Source organism: Furipterus horrens, unplaced genomic scaffold (assembly GCF_987537825.1).
Source record: "Furipterus horrens unplaced genomic scaffold, mFurHor1.1.pri manual_scaffold_11, whole genome shotgun sequence".
Lineage (NCBI taxonomy): Eukaryota > Metazoa > Chordata > Mammalia > Chiroptera > Furipteridae > Furipterus > Furipterus horrens.
Window position 1 is genome coordinate 62,884,657 of NW_028327181.1, and position 18,955 is coordinate 62,903,611.

The 18,955-nt window shown below is 36.5% G+C and overlaps 1 protein-coding gene across 2 annotated transcripts in view; it reads left to right on the top strand.

Moving 5' to 3' along the window:
- NF1 (neurofibromin 1) overlaps nt 1-18,955 on the top strand; it is a 211,097-nt gene that overhangs the window by 123,916 nt on the left and 68,226 nt on the right. The window lies entirely within an intron of this gene.

Consider the following 18,955-nt stretch of genomic DNA (forward strand, 5'->3'; position numbering starts at 1 on the left):
CAAGTCCAGAAGGCAGTGAGGGCCTTAACCTCTGCACAGCTAACTTTGTCAAAGAAAACTTGGGTTTGACTTCTCTTTTGATATTCCTGTGTTTCTGTGACTTAGACTGCCATTTATTAATGTCTTTTGAGCTGTAGATTTTAGTCTCCTTACAGAGAGTCCACAGACATTTCTGACTTCCAGTGTTCAAAATTTAATTCAGTGTATATTCAAATCAGCTTCTTCACACCATATTTTCTTTCTCAAGAGCATCACCATCTCTTCCCACTCTAGAAACCCTCATTATTTAAAATTCTTCCCTCTTTTATCTTCCTCATTATCAGATAGTTACCAAGTTTTGATTTTAGGAATGAGGTCATAATAAATCAATTAAGTTGTTTTAGTTAGGCCTTTGTTATAGCAAAGAAGTCATTCTTTCAAGAAGATAGGCCTCAGGAAAAACATGAATTAAAGCATACCCTGCCCAGGTGTAGGTAAACTGGCTGTCAGTTATGCTCTTTGACTCTCTCTTGGCTTCATGTTCAACTCTGCATCAAGATTGTCTTTCCTCTTTATGTATCCTTTCAGCTTTAGCCTGAGCTAATAACTCCTTTCTTACCTGAGTGCTTCACACTTCAATTTCCAGAAAGAGATTGTGGTTCAGCTAAAAAATATCTCTGGCAAAATATTTAATGCTAGGTGCTGGCCAGCCAGTAGATTTCTGGTTGCCTCTAAGTCAAGAACATGCTCCTAGGCAAGCAGTCCTGTGACTCAGAATGACTCCCTAGTGCTATTCCTTCCTCAGGAGCTGTCCTTAGGTATGGGTTTCAATTTTTGTTTTTGTTTATTTAAAGTTGGTTTAATGTTAATTTTAGGTACCTTGCAAGTGTAGTTTGAAATCATTTTTTCCCCACTGCCATCACTGAGACTCTCTTAGTAGCTCTTACTTGCACTAATGCAGAATTATCCTCCAACCCCCTAATCTCCAGATAACTACTTCCAATTCATCTTAATATTGCTTCTGGAGGAGGTTTCCGGTACAAAACTAGTCTTATTTCTCAATATGTTAAATAGTACCATTGACTCCCCATATAAAGCCCAGGTCCTTTACTAAGTCATGCAAGGGACTCCTTAATTTTGACCTTATTAGTTTTTTTCTTCTTTTCTTGCTGTTTGCTGCCATGTACTTATGCTCCCACCTTGTAGTGGTTTAAGCACCATAAACATAAGGACTGTTGTTACAGCGTTGTTTATAGTGGCAAAAAGAAAAGAAAAGAAAAAACAGAAAACAATATAACTGTTGTTTGAATTTTTGAATGAATGATGGTGGGTCAATATTATGGAGTTATTATGCAATGTGTTAAAGTTTATTTTGCATGTTAGAAGTGACAAAAAGAAAATTCAAACTTGTATGAGCCAAAAGGAATGTCAGTTGACACATGTACCTAAGAAGATCAAGAGATGCACTGGCCTCTTGTATGACCACATGTAGAACTTAGAACAGTGTCACCTGGAGAATATATGTCTTCTCTATCTCTTGACTCTACTTTCTTTGTGTTAATTCTGTTCCTCAGCAGCTCTTCTTAAGCCATAGCCAGCAGTGGTTTGTGTTCTCCCAGCTTAACAACCCCAGTGGAAAAACACCTGTTTCCCAGTAGTTACAGCAACAGTACTGGTTTTATTGGCCTGGCATACGTCCCATGTTAATTCCTGAGGCAATCACTATGGCAAAGGGGGTGGAATTTCATGGTTGAGTTAAGTGCCCATTACTGGAGCGCAGTCATAAAGCCAACCCTACTCAACTGAAAAGGGGATCACAGCAGCAGGGTTCCCCAAGGGAAAACTGGACTGCTGGTATGAGAATGAGGAATAACGGATTCTGAACTGGCAAATGTAACAAGTCCCCGAACGCCATGCCACTTTTAAAAGACCCAGAAGGATCATTCTGACACTTAATCATACAAGGTGCACAGTAATACGGGTGTGTGTGTGTGTGTAGTATGTACAGACTGAGAATTGTGTGAAAGTATACACACTAAATTGCTTACATGGCTTATCTCAGGGGAGTCTTAACTGGAAGAGGTAGAGGACCAATTATAATATTTCTGTTATATATATCTGTACTGTCAGACTTGTTGCCAAGAGCACATATTATTTTTGTAAGAATAATTAAAAATATAAAACCTAAAAGTTATAATAAAGAGCTTTTTCTTGAATATTATAATAACTGACAGTTACTTTTTGGGTGGTAGTAGTAGTAGTAATAGCTAACATTTACTGAGTGCTTTGTCTGCATCAGATAAACTGCATATTATATACTTTTTCATTTAACCCTCACAATAACCTTCTGAGGTATAATTAGTAACAGTGATTGATGTGTGTATAAGCTGAAACTTAGAGAAGTTGTTAGTTCTTCCCAGACCTAGTTTTCAGAATGACCTGGAGAATTCAAACAAACTCCCCTGGCTGGTGTGGCTCAGTGGATTGAGTGCTGGTCTGTGAATCAAAGGGTCGCAGGTTCAGTTCCCAGTCAGGGCACATGCCTGGGTTGCAGGCCAGGTCCCTGGTTGGGGGTGTGTGGGAGGCAGCCACACATTGATGTTTCTCTCCTCTTTCTCCCTTCCTTCCCTTCTCTCTAAAAATAAATAAATAAAATCTTAAAACAAAACAAACATATCCCTGGCCCTACTTTGGGCTGCCAAACCAAAATCTCAGAGGTAAAGCCTAATCTATGTATTTAATAGGCACCTCCAAGTGATTCATTTGTAGTCAGTATATTACTGAAGTTTATTTAGGCATCCCACTGGTTCATGTATTTAACTCGTGGTAGTACAACTAGTAAAGAATACAGGTTCTTTCAAACCTTAACAACGGCACTATTAATAGGGTTATTATCACTGTTAAAATTCTATACCAGGTTTTTGGTTAAATTACCCTTTGTAGCAATAGAATGATATGAAAATCTCAACAATAGTTATGAGGTATATAAGGAAGAATTCTGAATTCTAGACCTCTGATTTACAAATGACCTTTTGAAATACAAAATAAAGGTTTGATCAAAGCAAGAGAATCTTTTCATTGGAGTGGCTGTATTATGCATTGCAAAAATTAGCAGAATAGGCAAGCTTTTTACTGTAATAACACTATTATACATTCATGAAATATGGTGACACAGGTGTATTGTTTCATAGAGCACCGTAGTTTCTACTTACTAGAAGAGCACTTTTTTTGTCTATTTAATAAAAAACAAAATAAGAACAACACACATCATTCCTCATCCCCCACCATCTTTCTCTCCCATACACAGAAGCATACTTTGGTTTTAACACCAACATAATTTAATGTAAAAACCTGATTTTCAGTTCAATTTTGCAAACATTGATATTTTGTACTTTTTTAGCATTTATAAGAAAGGAAACCATATTTAGGTAATAGGCTTACACAATTAAAATATGCAAACGACCATTAAGCTAGGATAATGACAATTTCTTAGAAGTTGAAATAAATTTGATTTTCCTAGTGTGCGTGTTGTCTTTTAGCAGATGATAAAGAACTGAGATAGGAATGCAGGCAGTTCAAGTCCACTTCATCTTCTGTGCACACAAAACAGCAAAAACATCATGTAGATACAAAAGTGAATGTTGTCCTTTGGATTCAGTGTGGTGCCATCACTTCTCATAGTCGTATTCATGGTGGTGGCTGTCTTTGAGGTCACTGCTGTTTTCAGAGTTGCCTTGGGACTTGAAGTTGTCTTGGAATTCAAGTTTGAGATTGTCCTGGGATTTGAGGTTGTCTTGGGATTCGAGTTTGAGGTTGTCTTAGAATTTGGGCTCATCTTGGGAGTCAGGGTCCTTTGGAAATTTGAAGTTGTCTCGAAACTCAGGGATGCCTTAGAATGCAAACTCGTGGTACTTGAGGCTGTCGTAGAACTTGAGGTTGTCAATTCCGCCAAAGTGCAACCAACAAACAGGAGGAAAAGGGTGATGAATGATAGCTTGAACATCATTTTCCTGTTTGAAAATATTTATAAAAATTTAATCTAAGACTTGGATCACAAACAAATTTAAAGACTGTCTTTGTTAAAAGGGGAAAAAAAATAAACCTCATCACTGGGGAAATGCCAGCCTTTGGTTCATTGTTTTTAAGTTAAAAGGAAATTTAGAAGTGATCAAAATCAACCCCTTCATTTTACAAATGGGGTCAGACAAGAGCATAACTTGCCTGAGGATGCATATCTAAAAATGACCAGAACTAGAACTTGAATCTGTTTTAGCCCAGTGTTTTTTAGATGTTAATTGTGAAAACGTAGTATAGACTTATACCTAAAGTTTAATAGTAAACCATTTTTTAATTAAGACTAATTTCCTTTTATATTCAAATGTAATGGCTTGCTATGTTTGAGATAATACACCTAGCCCATGTTGAGCATGGTTAACTATCCTTTTTTTTTATAACTAAAAGCTCAAATTTTAATTTTAGAAATTAATATACTAAAAGTTACATTTGGTTTTAATATACAATTGAGAAAATTTCAGTTTAATATTACCTTTTAATGTTTTTTCTTTGAAGATTGAGAATTCAGGCTTTCTCCAGTGTCCTAAGTGGAATCTAATTTCTTACTCACTGTGGGCTGTTTAAATATTATTAGAGAGTAAGTCACGTGTTCTGAACTTGATCTGCCATTCGCTCTTTGGGAATATCCTACTGAGTGTTTTCCAAACAACTAGTGTAAACAGGTAGACTTTGACAGAGATCAAGGGATTCAAGTAAAGTCTTTCTAAAATCTAATTGCTTACTTAAAGAATCCAGTGAATGCTGCTTTGTTATTTCGCTTATCCAAGCATACATTATGAATTTTTTCACTGGATTGACTAATTAGAGAAATATACTGTTTTGCCTGCTGTGATTATCATGAGTTAAAATCCAGTAAGTATATTAGAGATAGATGTCTATGGTTTTTGTTTTGTTTTTTTCCTAAAACATCTTGTATATAAGTTCATAGGGTCGTTTCTGGCCATGGTCATTTTGAAATAGGAATATAGCATTTCAGGAATTTAATTTCTAGTAAATAAAGTAACTTATTAGAAAAGGTTAAACTTTATTAATATAAAACTAACTTAATAATAAAAGGATTGTATAGGAAAGTGATACTTTCATTACAAAGAGTGTTTTAATATATGAAACCACCATTAAAGAATTTTAAGTAAATTCTTTAAAGAAATTTTGTCTTCTGATCACTTCTTTTTCTTAATAATTAGCGTACAGGGAAGTTGGGATGTATTATGTTAATGCTTTCATCACATGGGCCATTATTCTTTAAAAATTGCAGGCTGTGTGAACAATGGCATTGACATAACAAGGAAATTGCTACATAAATGGCAGAACTACAAGTCTGTACATGTTCCTCACTTGTTTTACTTTGCTATGAAGTTCTTTTTTTCCTCCTGCCTGAATAGAACAAGTGCTAGCTAAATCCTGTTTATACGGTGTATATATATAGAACCTCACTTACCTGGCAGTTAGCTTGATCGTACCTAAGAAGTAAACATTAAAAGCCTCTTAGCAACCAGAGTAGATATTATAAATCACAGTACTAAGATAATGCACACACAGCTCTTTATTGATACTTATACATCTCAATCTCAACTAATTTAAAATTCAACATTTTCCCTTTCCTATTCTGCTACCTATATTCTTCTCATAATCTCTTTCTCAGGTAGTTGCATCATTATCTAGCCAAATGGCTCTCCAGCCTTGGATTTCTCATTATCTTCTTTTTCCTATTGATTTTAAACTGCACAGGCCTCTCAGTGATAATTAAGTAAAATTTAAAGTCCTGAACTCTCTGGCACTCAAATGCTCCCAAACAAAAATCATTGGCTATTATTCAGACCTTAAAATACCTTCCACCTGTGTATCTTTGTGCAGCTTTCCCCACCTGCTCAAATTGCTTCTTCCTTATTCATAATTCTAACTTCTTGCCCTGGCTTGTGTGTGTCCGTGGATTAAGGACCTGTCTGCAGACCAAAGGGTTGCCGGTTTGATTCCCGATCACGGCACATGCCTGGGTTGCGGGCCAGGTCTCAGTTGGGGGCGTGCTAGAGGCAACTGTTCAATGTTTCTCTCACACATTGCTGTCTCTCTCCCTCTCTGTCCCTCCCTCTTCTTCCCTTCCCCTCTCTCTAAAAAATAAATTTAAAAAATCTTTAAAAAAAAATTCTGTTCTTCCTTCAGGGTCTAACTCTGATGGCAGCACCTTTGATATGGGCCTTCCCTATTTCTGTTCTTCACATCAGCCCTTTTAAGATTTCATACTTTTAGAGCACTTATCAGGGTCTTTTTTTTACAATAAATGCATCCTAAATCTTTCTTCTACCACATTTTATCTGTCTTGTGGTCAGACTCTCTCTTATTCTTTATATTTCCTCTACCTGCTAGCACAGTGAGTGCTTGTATAGAATCGGACACAGTAAACGTCAGAATTCAGTCTTCTGTTTGTTCTTTATGTCTGAGGACTAATGTCATTATTGATGTCTAAAATAATTTTTTTTTAAAATTTGGTTATTTGCAGTTTTTCCTGCAGCATAAGCGTAAATTTGCATGTCACAGGCTATAGTCTAAGTCCCATCTCTACTTTACAGCTACTGTTTTGAGAGTATTTCTCATTGGTATGATGTGGATCATAATATACATTCATAATCCTTTACTTGCAATTCTGAAATCCAATATTTTCTGAAAACAGAGTTTTGTAAAAAGAAGTTTGGCTCCGCCCTGACTAGTGTGGCTCCGTTGGTTAGGTGTCATCCTGCAAATTGAAAGGTCATGGGTTTAATTCTCAGTCAGGGCACGTGCCTAGGTTGAGGGTTTGGTCCCTGGTCGGGGCATATACAGGAGGAAATAGTCAATGTTTCTCTCTTACAAATCTTTCTCCCTCCCTTTTCCCCTCTATCAATACATACACACATATATACACACATACATACATATATAAAATAAAGGATGCATTTGAAAAAAAAGTTTGGCAGCAATACTTCTTTGGTGGAAACACCTAACCTGCATTGGTGTGAAGGTTTTTATTACATTTATTAATAATAGCATCTATATTTTCCTGCTTGGTGTGGATATTAGTGTTTCATTGCAGAATGATTTTGGGGTGCTGTTTCAAGTTCCACTGGAGTGTTACATAATACGCAACAAGGCAAGTATTTACAGTTGTGTTCCTCCTGTTCCTTCTAGGCACATTACCATACCACTCCTAACATCCTTATATTAGGTGGTTCTGTGACTGAGTCCCGGTCAGCAAAATGTAGGTTCCCAGGAGGTATGTTACCTCTAGGCCTGCTATCTGACTTCTCACCAGTTTTCCATTCTTGCTCTTGTCAATACCTCCTAGAAACAGAGGGCTCAGTAGGGGGTCTCCAAGACCCTAGAAGATGGTAGAACTACTGGATGATATGATGTAAATGAGAAATTAACTTTCATTCTATTGGCCAGTGTTGTTTTGGGGGTTTTTTGTGACAGAAGTTAGTCTATGCTGACTGATTCAGCTGTGTGCTGGACGGCTTGTCTTTGCCTGTCGAAATCTGCTCTCTCTTCTTCTCTACCCTGGTCTGTTCCCTGAGAGGCTCCCTGTTGGATGTCGTTGGACCTTCACTAGCTTACAGTTGGTCCATGGGGAATACAAGCAAGGAGGTGGGAGGGAGGAAAGAGAGTAAGGTCGAGTATGAATTCTCTCGGCTCCCTTTCTGCGGGGTCACTGTGGGCCGGCTGCATCCCTCCATGACGATAGTTTTTGTGCAGCAACCCTCTGGTGTTTGGTTTCTGGTAGCTGCTCCCTGCCTCCAATTCTGCAGGTCTAGCGTCTCACTCTCCCTCGGAGTTTCTTTCCCTAAACCCTTTCCTCTCCTTCATACATAATCTGTAATATCCCAGCTTGAGTGTACTGCCTGTTCCCTGCTGGAACCTTAACATACTACAGACAGTATGTGCACTGTATTGTCTTCCTAAAATCTGAACAGTTCTGAATTTAGAAATACATCTTGCCCCAAGGGTTCCAGATAAGGGATTGTGGGTCTGTACCAATTTAGTAGGTTTATTGTGAGTACTAATTATGACTATATTTGTATGGATATGTGGTAAATAGTAGCCACAATTGGTGCAAGAATATCAAATATGGGCCAAGGTCACATTGACCTGAGAGCACCTGCAGGGGCATGTTGAGGAGTCAGCAACACGGAACAAGACAACACCACCAGAAAACTACTAGACTTCCCCTTTTGACAGCCGCTTCCCCAGCCAGAACCAAACCAGGAACTGTTGGCAGAACTACCTGAACTTCCACTACTGTGAGAAGGCAATGACCGCTACAGGGGGTGAGGTCTCTGTGTGCAAATGTACTGGCCTGTATACAGGCTTTTTGCCTCATATCCTGGGTGTCAACCTCAGACAGCTGCTGGGCAGATCTGAACTGGCTGCACCCTACCTGTCCTCTGTCCTCCGTCCTTCTCCCAGGGAGGTGAATAGCAACCTGGGTACATTCCACCCCATATTCCTGAATCCTTATTATTAACTAATAATAAATGATTGTTGGAAAAGTGTAAGACTGTGTATGTATAAAAGAGCTGGGTGATTGGACAAGAACCTGGGTAGGAAATAGTACCTGAACAGTAAGAGGGGTTTCAGAGTGAGTATTGTTTTGTTTTGTTTTTTAATTTTTATTTTAGCAAAATTTGACCACCTCCTTTGTGCCAGACAGTAGAGTAGTGAATGATTATATTTAATAGCTTTAAGTTCCTGTAAAATTATCTCTATGCTTCCTTAATTATCTGTACAGCTTTTCAAACTTTTCTGAGATAATTTTAGAGGCACATGAAAATAGTACAATAAAACTTATATGTACCTCACTTATTATTTTTTTAAAAAGAGTAGCAACTATGTTATTGATTTTCTATGTGGGAAATATAAATTTCTCAAATTTAGAGCTGGAGCTTTGGAACTAGTGAGCAATTATATGTGAGCAGTATCTCTCTTTACATACTTACGTTACCTTGAATTGACCCAATTTTTTTCTTTATACTTTCACATATTGATTCTTTCAAAACTCTTAAAAAATGGAGAAAAGTGATCTTACTTATAAAATTATCTGAATGCTCATAAATTTCACATAGCGATTTCTTGAGAGTATGAAGTTGCAGTTTTATTATATTACTCTAGAAGCAGTGAGGTCCAGTTTTCTCTTCTGTAACCTTTCTCTTTGGTCTTTGGGCTTTTGCCTCACGAAAAGGGTACTTGAATCTTTTCCTGAGTGGCAGTTACACACGCTGCGGCAGTCCCGGCGCGTCTGCTCCTCAGTGGGAAACCCTCAGCGGGCGCTACCCGGGGGCTGTGCTCATTGCCCCCTTGCCTCATGGTCCTTAACCTTTACAGTTTCGAAATTTGCATATGTTTGACTTGTTCTGAAAGCAGTCAGATTTTTAGAATTAAAATTCTTACCTTGCTGCTAGTGGGGTTTTTTTTTTGCATGTATTTAAAAGTAGAACATTTAAAACAATTCAGTAGGGTCTAGTAGCAAGTGGCTTTTTAGTGTGGACAAGTACTTTTCAATAAACTTCAGTTGACCTTTGAACTACATGAGGGTTAGGAGTGCTGATAGCCCACACAGTCAAAAATCTGCATATACCTTTTGATTCCCCAAAATGTGACTGTAGTTGTCACTTCGTTTCCACGAGGGACTGGAATTTGGAGTGTCCCTGTGGAAATCAGAATTCAGGGGTACTCAAGTTCATTACGTAAAATGACGTTAAACAATGTATTCTGTGGACTCCCAACCGCAGGTCAGAAATATGTACTGTTCTCCACTGGGTGGTTGGTTAAGTTCAAAGATGTGAAGCCTGGGGCTATGGAGAGCCGACTGTATATTTATTGAAAAAATTACACATACAAGTGGGCCTGCACAGTTCAGACACGTGTGGTTCACGTGTCAACTCTGTTCGGAAGCTTCCTAAGAAAGTGGATATGCAAATATGCAAAGACAGGCTATTGTTATGTTGGACTTACATGTGAGTTCTTCTTAGAATTGCACCTGCATACTTTTCTACAGTAAAATAGCCTCTTCATATTAGAAATCTAATATAGAAAAAGGAACACATTTTCCCTTAGTTGCAAAGCTGACCTCTGGTCTAGGCTATTGCAACAACTTTCTTATTGGATTAGTTGTCACCAGTATTTTGCCCCATCCTCTTCATCTTCCACATTGTTTGCCAGAATGATCTTTTTAAACTATGAGCATGTCACTTCCAGATAAAACCTTCTGTACATTCCTGTTAGCTAAGTTTTCATACTTAAGGCATTCCTATACCACCTTTGGGATTTTTGCCATTTCTACATGACATCTGTATTATTCCCTCAATATTTGTACTGACTTTTTTTCTTAAAGGAAAATATATACTGTAAGTAGAAAATCAATATTGATTGCCATTACTAGAAAACCAGTAAACAAAAGATAATGGTAAAAAAAAGATATACAGAAATAGTAAATACTTATTTCCTATCATATAGGTACCACACTCCAAAATACCATGGCTTATAAAAGATAAAGCCTTTGTTCCTTAGCATCTTGTAAAGTCTCTTTATAATCCTTTATGCTGTTCATGTTAATTGCAAGATTGCTGAACTATAGCAAAAGATTGGAAGTCATTTTGGTAAGAGGCTAGATGCTGACCTTATTTTGGAAATACGATGATGCTGCCATCATATTGTTCCAAGTAAGCCTTAGATGATCCCTGGGCTGTTCTCAGAAAAGTGTGTTCATGATACATTGCTGAGGGTAGCATCAGGGCAGTTGTGAGGAAGACTTCAGGAGCTGGCAAAGCCACAAAGTCTGCCCAGAAAATTCAAAATGCCAAATGAACATTCTGTGCATTTCCTCCACTAGAACCATTTGTCTCAAAAGTTTAATAGAAGGAGACTAGTCATCACAGTGTGTAGAGCATTTTAGAAAGATGCTCCAGACTATATTATATGCCTCACCTTTGTTTCAGCAACCCTGACCATCTCACCATTGCCATGCCTTATACTTTTGCATAGGCTTGTCAGCTTTGGATGGCCTTCCTTTAACATAGGGCAAACTGCTTTTGATTCAAGACCCATCTTAGTAACCTGACTCTGACTTCCCTAGGTAAGCTAAAAATAAGTAAAAAAGTTTTTTAAAGCTTTATTTAGATGTAATTCACATAGTATAAAATTCACCCTTTTAAAGTGTACAGTTCAGTGGGTTTTAGTATACTCACAGAGTTTGCAATCATCACCACTATAATTTTACACTTTTCATCACCCCAAAAAGAAACCCCATACCCATTAGCAGTGATTCCCCTGGCAACCACGAAGCTACTTTTGTCTCTGTGGATTTGCCTCTTCTGGACATTTCATATAAATGGAGTAGTACAATATGTGCTCTTTTATGACTGGCTTCTTTTACTTTACATAATGTTTTCAAGGTTTATGGATGTTGTAGCATCAGTGCTTTATTCCTTTTTATACCTAAATAATATTCCACTATAAAATCACATTTTTTACCCATTTATCTGTTAATGGATATTGTTTCCATTTCTGGCTATTATGCTCATGCTGCTGTGTATATTCATGTACAAGTTTTTGTGTGGATATATGATTTAATTGTGTGTGTGTGTGTGTGTGTGTGTGTGTGTGTGTATAAAATCTTAGGAGCAGAATTGCTGGACCATAGCTTGATGTGTAACGTTTTCAGAAACTGCCAAACTGTTTTCTAAAGCTGCTCTACCATTTTACATCTCCACTAGCAGTATATGAGAGTTCTAATTTCTCTACATCCCCACCCAACACTTTTCTTATCTATTGTTTTAGGCAAATTTTGATAAATGCCCATGTTAGAATATGTTTCTTTTTTTAAAAATTGAGACATCACCTTATATTAGTTTTAAGGTATACAACATGATTCAGTTTTTGTATATATTGGAAATGATTATCACAAAGAGACTAGTTAACATCCATCACCTTGCAAAATTATTTTTCTTCGATGAAAACTTGAAAGATTTACTCTTAGAAACTTTTGAATGTATAATAGAGCATAATTAACTAGAGTCACCATACTATACATTATATGTCCAGGACTTACTTACTTTATAACTAGAAGTTTTTACTTTTAATCACTTTCATTAATTATTCCCAACCTTGCCCTCCCCCAGTGTCCCCTTCTGCAGCCACCAGTTTGTTCTCTGTATCTATGAGTTCTGTTTTGTTGGTTTGGGTTTTTTGTTTATTTTTGTTTTTAGGTTCCACATAAAGTGAAATCATACAGTATTTGCCATTCTCTGATTGACTTATTTTGCTTAGCATAATGCTTTCAGGTCCATCCATATTGTGGCAAATGGCAGGATTTTTTTTCTTTTTATGGCTGAATAATATTCCATGTAGTCATATACCACATTTTCTTTATTCATTCACCTATCAATGGACACTTGGGTTGTTCCTATGACTTGGCTATTTAAAATTATGCTGCAGTGAACATGGAGGTGCACAGAGTATAACTTTTTTGTTCACCTATTGGACTTTTAGCTCCTAGGTCTTAGATGTCTTTGATACACAAAGACTGTATCAGAGCATGTGGCATTTTATAAAACACTTAATAAGTGAACCTAGCTTTAATTATTGTGTAGACTTAATCATTTAGTGAGAGTGTTAAAACTAATCACCAGTTTTAATTAGATACACACAACTATAGTTTGAAGGAAGAAGGTTTAAGAGAGTGATTAGATTGAAGTTCCAAATTGAGTCAAAAGATTTCTTGAGTGGTTTTATTTTCTGTGATACTTGATTTACACAAGTGTAGTGGCCTTGGGTATTAGTGAAACAAGGGTTTGCTTTACTCATCAGAGATGATTTAATGATTGATACATACTGAGTGACCTGGTGGTTATGACTTGAGTTGCACTACCAGGTGGTAAGTGGCTGCAGCCCATCTATTGCTATGCAAAAACAATTGTTGTTTTTTTTTTGAATCAACTCTGCTTCACCTCTTTTAGTATATACATATGTAATCCTTGAAAATAAATAACCTTGAGATATATATTTACAAGTTTTGATTACATAAAACAACATGGCAAATTTTAAAACAAGCATCTAACAGCTAAGTGAATATCGTTCCCTTCTAATGAGTCACTATTAGAGATGATGTACTTACTTCAAAACCTGCTGCCTTTGAGCACAGTTTAGGGAACTACATTTTTTGGAAGGTACTGTCAAATGAAGCATGTTTTTTTTAATGTGATAGGAAAATTTTTATACTTGAAATTTTTTGACAATGCAAATGTCAAGTTTAGCAATACTATTTTTTGGTTATTGTTTAAAATGAGTCTTTTTCTTGTGTGACTTATAAACTGGCCCTTAGTAATATTTGAAAGAAGAGGCCCCAAAGATGTTTTCAGAAATGACATGTCCATTGGAATAGGAGTTAATAATGACTCAAATATTACTGCTTTGAAGAAAAATACAGAAATTTAGATGTATCACATGTGACATTTATGTTTAAGATTAAAATCATGTATAGTCAACTCATAGTTAATATATGAAGATGTTATTTTACTAGTTTCAGGTGACTTCTTGATCCTTTAGTTAATTTTAATATGTTTTAAAGACACTTTAGCTTTTACAGTGTGTCTTTAAGTTCATATTTAATGACCTACAGCTTTTTTAAAATTTTAGTATCAGGGCAAGAGATTCATAATATTTCATCCAAATATACTTTGTTAAAGCAAGAAAGATTTCTTAATAATCATTATAGAAAAACTATACCATGAGGAAATATTGGAGCCTGTAAATAGATGAAATTATTTTTAAACGTTTATGTGCTTTAATTATTTGTCATCGGTATGAGGAAATAGAGCTGAGTTGCTGACGTCTGAGTAATAGAACTGGTAAATGGATGTGGCTGTGTGCCCGTTACTCTTGAACTGTAGTGTCTCAGATGCAACAGTGGTCGCTGAGGCTTCAGTTGGCAAACAGAAGCCTTCCTGGTGGTTATTGTGGTGGATGGCATCCTTGTTTTCCCTTACTGATGCTTTGTTTTTTCCCTTCTCAATGAAAAGCCATTATATCTTAGTTTATTTTCTGTTGAGGCAAGCACTTGACAGGCATTTGAACTCCGGTAGCCTTCCAGGGTGTTCAGTTTGTTTGAGCTGTGACTATGGGCAACAAAACAACACAAAGTGGAAAAGTGCATTTCCTGGTATTGAGCATTCCATCAGATTAATTTGATACTTGGCTTTGAGATAGCCTTGTGAAATACTCAGAAATCTAATTTTTTACTGATGAATTATATTTCCCATGGGATAAATAAATAACAAACCTTGTAAACCATCTATTTGAAGTATAGCTGAAGAGGACAACTACACGGGACTTATGTAGCAGTTTGGATTTAGTCATTTCCATTTCTGACCTTGTTAATTACCTAAGAATCTCTTAAACAGGGGATAGCAGTAATCTTTAAAAATTTTTATGTAGCACCTACGAAGTGCTTTAATATACATGATTTAGTCTGTTCTTTAAAATACCCATATGGAATACATGTTCTTAACTTTGTGGATTTTTACAGAGGACACATTTAATTACTTGCCCAAGGCAGTAACATGGTGACAAAAACTTACGCTCTTTCTATTAAACCATAATGTGCTTTAAATACACTTAGAATTATATAGTTTTGCTGTTTTTATTGAGTTTGTATATGTTTAGTTTCTGTGCTTTGAGCTTATTAATAATTTCCAACAAATTCAGAGTATCAGGCCACAATTTATAGAAGAGGTGAGTAGGTGTATTGAGCGTATGTCTCTACTGGTTCCTAAACGTATTGGGGCATTTCTTAAAGTTGAGCTACTGAAAAACCTCACTCTCAACCACAGTTTTTCGAAGTGTAAAACAAACTAATCTGTTTAACACATCATTAACACATTGAGGTGACATTTGTTTCTGTTTCTTTACTCATTTCCCTTGAGTGATCTACTTTTACAGGTATTAGAATTAGCCTTTCTCAGGAAATTGTTCCAAAGGTAACTCCCCAGTGCCCGGAACTAAATACTTCTATGACAAGTACCAGCCTTTTCTTTGATCTTGCTTTTCTCTGGACTATGAAGCTATGACTTTGACCTAATAGAATTAGACTCTAGAATAAGGCTTGGAGGTTAGACTTAGTCTATCTTAAGGAGGTCATTATTAGCCCACCAGACATACCTTTGATCTGTATTAATTCATTCTTTTATTTATAAAATCAGATCAAGGTGCTCAAAAACTAAACTCCAGGAGAAAGTGATATCTAACCTGAAATCAAAAGGATGAATAAGGGTTTTCCAGGGGAAGAAGGGGGGGGGGGCATGAACCAAAGAGGACATACATCATCTGTGAAAGTCTGGTGGCAAGAGAGAGCATGGGAGCTTAGAGGGACTAAAACATTTAGTTTGAACTTAACAGTGAGGGGGCAGGAAAATTTTAAGATAATACTATAAAATTTTAAGATAATACTGTAGGCCTGATCCTACAGTAAGCAATATTATGTGGTTGGCTATATTCCCATATATTTATCAAGAACCATGCTTCCTGTCTTTAAAATACTGTTTGTGTCCTTTGCCCACTTATCCATTGGGAATCTGAATATTTTTCTTATCGTTTTTATGAGCTTTGATTAACAATTTCCTTTATTTGAATATTTTTATTAGGTCCATTGTTTCAGCATAAAGAGATTTATTTGATGGTTTTATATAGACAAATCTATTGATGATTTCTTTATGAATTTTTTTCTTTTTCTAATAAAAATAGCCACCCAGAGATTTATAAATATTTTTAAATCCTTCTATTGGTTTTAAGACTTCCTTTCTTAATGTTAACATTTTTTAGTTTGCTGTGTAAGCATAGCACATGAAGTGAGTGTTAAATTGGACTGTTTTCCAATTTTCCCAGCATTGTTTATTGGCTTCCCTTACTCTTTGATTTGTGATTCTTTTTCCTTCTGAAGGTAACAGTGTTTGAGAGCGTATTATGTAGTAAGCATGGTTGAGTAGCACTGAGTACTTTACATTTATTATCTCATCCTCACCACAGCCTTGTGAGGAAATGGAGTCACAGAGGATTCTCACATGCACTGTGCATTTCTATATTGGGTTATCTTTCTATTTTTATGCCACTACTATTCTGTCTTAATATTTACAGATGGTATGTTTCCCTCCCAAGAAAGGCTAAGTTGCCTTTACTATTTCTTCCTTCTTTTCTTGCCTGTTTATTTTTCCATATGAACTTACATGTTTAATGCTATGTTCCAAAAAGAATCTCATTAGAATGTTTGTCAGAATTGGCTTAATCTATAAATTATACTGGACATAATCGCATCTTTACAATATCAGTTAAAGAGTATCTCCTGTACTTAGCCTTGGTGCCTGGTGTGTTCAGATGCTGAATAAATATTTACTGAGTGAAACAATAAATAAATGGAGAGGCCTTTATTTATCATCTTTATCAAGTTTATACGTCTCATTAATGTTTTTCACCTTTTCCTCCTTTGGTCTTATTCATTTCATATGAATGTTATTTCTTGGCATTGTTAATTGTGGTGTACTGGTATTGTTATAAATGGTATCTTTTTCCTATAATTTTCTAATTATTTGTTACCAAGATATGAGAAAATATTTAATGTTTCCTATTTATTTTGGTAGTTATTTAAACTTATTCTTCTGAAGGTATTCTTGAGGAATTCTGTAGATAGCCAAGTATTTCTTCTATTATTGTGTTTTACTTTCCTGTAATTTTATCTGTTGCTTCTGTTTTTTGTTCTGAAATTTTCCAAATAATGTTTTAAAAAAAATTGATGATGATGGGGATTGGTGCTCTATTCTGATTTAATAGAAATACAGCGTTTTACTTTTAAGCATGATGTTTATAAATACATGGTATCATTCCTTATCTAGTTCTTAAAATGTACTTCAAAAAGAGCCCTGGCCGGGTAGCTCAGGTGGCTGGAGCGTTGTCCTGTCCACCAGACAGTTACGGTTCAGTCCCCTGTCAGGCATGTATGGGAGGCAGCTGATCAGCTTGTTTCTCACACCGATGTGTCTTTCTCTTCCGCTCTGTCTCTGTCTCCCTTCGTCTCTCTAAAATCAATAACCATCCTGGGGTGAGGATTTTAACAAATATTTAAAACAATGTCCTTCAAAAGGAATAGTCTTACAAACGATTTTAGGTTGGCTTTTGTTTGACACTTTTGGTGTTAGTTAAAGGAATTTGCTATTGCTTCAGAGCATTGTTTTGTTAGATTACTGAATAGCACATGTTTGCTGTCACCCTTTAAGCTAGCTATAGAAGACATCCCATTCTGCTGTGATATATGATATGGCTTTCACCTGTGTCCCTATATAAACCTGAATTTTAGAGGGTGGAGGAACAGGACCAAAGCAAATAGAGCCTTTCGTTCTCTCAGGTGCAGGTAGAGTTTGGGTGTTCCCTGGGCTTGGACATACACAAGTAATAATAATAATCCTAACAACAGCAGTGGCAACATTGTGTGAATTACACCATTTACTCCTCAGAATAAAACGACTATGAACAAACAGGTCCTGCTGGCCCATTTTATAGACCAGGAATCTGTGATGTAGAGCAGTGGTAACTTGTCCGGAGTTATACAGCTGCGAAGTGGCAGAGGCAGGGTTTGGCCTAGAACCTTTGACACCAGCGCACGCTCCTCACTGCTACTCGATCCCTTATTGCATTTGCTTTTGTGTTTGTTGCTTGAATCTACTTGACTGGTGAGAAATGAGTTACTTGTAAAGTAGAAGCTTAGTTAGGGTTGGATGGGTGGATATATATCTTATGAGCTTGAGAGGTAGATGCTGAAGACTAATAATGCATTTTGAAATATTTATGGAGTCCAGTAATACAGTAGTTCTTGTCTTAGTAGCAAGTAACGAGCCCATCTCCATTAATAATGCTAAGACCACAATTTCTTTAGACAAAAGTATTGTTTAATTAATTTAAGGCTAGATAATACTTCTTTCTGAGGACTTAGAGTCTGTATAGGTGACATGTGTTGTACTTGTAAATTTACTGAGTTTTTCATCTGCGTTTTGTGGACATGTCAGATTGGTATAATCCATAGGTGCTGGTAATGCTGTAATCCATAATTTTATTTTCTTGCCACTCTTCCCCATCGTGTTTCTAAAACAACATTGAATTTTTGACACCTTCAGAGTGGAAGACATTATTACCTCTGAGAACCCTGTGAAACCCAGTGTGCATGCTTTTTAAAGCAGGGTGCTAGCTGGTGTGGGGCAGAGTAGAAATATGTAAGCCATGAGCCTCTGTCATCAGTGGTAGAGACACTAGATCAGTGATTGGGAAGAAGTGGAAACAGCTTGCTTATTTGGAAAAGTAATGCATTTTAAAACCATTTAGGGCATTATATTTTTAAAAAGAGCACATTAGAAGGTTGTTACTGTTCGCCTCTCTCTCAATAGAAATATTCCCAAATCTAGAAAGAAGTCTATCTTAATTTTAAAATTTCTTAGTAAGGAGCATAAAATTTTCTTTCTGTGCTCTTTTTCCCAACTCTCGGAGTGCTTGAAATAGATGCTTCCTTATGTCCCACAAACGAAACACCTCGTTTGTGGCTCACACATTCAACTATGCTGTCCTGCATTTTAATCTCGCCTTGTTTCCGGGCTTCTTTTTCTGACTCTTGGCTATTAGTTATGTTTGTCTCTAATTCACAAATAAGGTGGCATACTTTTATATTTGTAGAAAATTCTTGATTTTCTCCTAGTTGGAGTCCTAGTGCAATTTGATTTGGAGTATTAAGATTTGTCTCGTGCGCAGGCCTAGTCCTGTTAGCTACTTTATTGGACTTATCATCTGGTTGTAGCACAAAATGAATCCCATTCTTTCTTCCCTTCCTGTTTTTCTTTTCCTT